Raw genomic sequence first — 2,269 nt, forward strand, 5'->3', positions numbered from 1 at the left:
CGATATTGGGCGGATTGCCAGACTCCGGGCTAATTTTTAATTGCGTATGACTGAAAAACGACGCCGAATGTGAAATTCTTTTATTGCTGATTTTCGCCTAGAATCGCCCCTTCAAAATTTTTTCTCACATATTGTCGATCATTCGAAGATACATTCCCAAAGATTCTCTCGTGCGAACAACACACTCTCCAGCCGTTCGAAGAGACATCGCGATCAAACACTCGAGTCATTTCAAACAAGTCGTCAATCGTTTCGTGACGCACTCTACGTTTTGCCAACGTTCCGAGCAAAACAAATTTTGAATTAGTTACCTAAGATCAATTTGGCGGTAACAGTCGCGAACGCGAGCTTTTTGAACAATCACAAGAGAGCGCGACGCGATACTAACATAGAAATAAACTGTATTATTTTCTCTTTCGCTATAGCGAACAAATTTATCGAGATCCATAGATCTCTCTGTCACGATTAATGATTTATCAAGCGGCAATTGCTTAATGTAGCTTCTCAGTCGCCACTCGATTGCGAAGGGTTACATTTTTTATCCAAAAATTCAACGAGACATCACACTATGTCTCCCTCCATGTTACGCGGCCATACCTGCGCACTACCCCAAGGGGAAAGAGCCCTCCATAAACCGGGTCAGGATTTCTAAATTTTGCATCGTTCGAATATTTCTCCAAATCCTGACCCGTCGGTAGAGACAATAACTTTATGAAGCCATTGATTCTCCATCGCATTCCTTATAAGTCCCTGTTTTTTCACCGATGACCGAGGTTTAGAATTTTTACTTTGTTTCTTTCATGTATTGTTCACCTCAGAGTGCTTCATAAGTTTATTACCTGTACCGTTCCGGGTTTCGAGGCAAGCGGATTTTCGCGACGGTCACCCAGGGAGCACGTGTTCTACCTGAGAGTGACTGTTCGCTTGGGGGCGGTTACTTTGTTTCTCCTTCCGCATTTTTTCTAACCTATCAGTTAAAATGTCAACCACCACCCTCGCTACTTCCGACTAATGACATTAACCAATCCGCATGTCTCAAAACCTAAAACACGCCTTATCCGAGGTAAGGTGAAGGAAAACCGACGGACATAGAATTAGTATAAAAACAAACTCCTCACTACACGGAAGAAAAAACGCGAGTTCACACACAGACTTCCTAGACACTTACATTGATAAAGATTCCTAGTTTAAGATAGCTTAGATTTCACTCTTGTTTGCAAATAATAATTGATTATTACAAAATCCAACAACACACAAATCCTTTATCTGCGTAAAAGTTCGTAAGGGAATCACGCTGGTTTAATACGTCGCGAACCGCGTGAACACTCCATACAATGCAAATTTTGTATACGTTCTTTCATATTATTATAAACAACGGAAATATTCCAGGTGGACAATGTTTTTGCCTCACTCTGTATAACCCATGAATCTTCTACATACGCAAATAGTACGATTCACAGATGACCTAGCTTCGTCGGCCGACGGTTAAAAAAAGAAGACCACGTAAAACGACGCAATGAGTGGATAATTTTATAAGAACAAAGCCCGTAGTGGTCATTCGAAAAACTGGAATAGAGAATGAACGAGAATGAAGGAATGAAAACATGCATAATAGTTAATGTTAGCCGCAGTTCGCTATCATGACATTTAAACAGTGTGGGATTATTTGGTCGAATTCAGATTAGAATTTTCACGAAAATACCAATATTCGACTACCAAACGTTGGACTAAAGTTTGCTTTCCTGACGAATCCAAGTTTCAGTTGGTGAAAAGCGATGGGAAATAGTACGTTCCACGACTAATATAGGGCAATTCCGGGAGAGACGGACCAGGCAAGTATTTCCTACATTATCCGCCATATGTGGAACGCGTTAGTATTCTTTTACTTTACATTTGTTTTACTCTCAGTGTTTTTCGTTTCCATATCTGGGGGATAATGTAGGAAATACTTGCCTGGTCCGTCTCTCCCGGAATTACCCTAATCTATAGATACGATTGCAGGTACCAAATTCAAAGAGTTATACCATTAATAATAAAAATTTCGGTTATTACGAAGAGTACTAACTATGAAAATACATTAGAAGAAAAGATGTTGCCATGTATCGGGGAAAATACGCCACCTAATTGGGTTTTTCAACACGATTATCACCAAAAGTATACTGCAAAAGGTGGTCAAAGACCGATTGCCTACAAAAAGTATATAAGTTTCATAAAACACAGCAGACAAAAGTGAACTGCGGCAATCTTTAAAGAATTATGGATACAGATT

The sequence above is a fragment of the Habropoda laboriosa genome, unplaced genomic scaffold (genome assembly GCF_001263275.1).
Source record: "Habropoda laboriosa isolate 0110345459 unplaced genomic scaffold, ASM126327v1 scaffold11, whole genome shotgun sequence".
NCBI classification, from domain to species: domain Eukaryota; kingdom Metazoa; phylum Arthropoda; class Insecta; order Hymenoptera; family Apidae; genus Habropoda; species Habropoda laboriosa.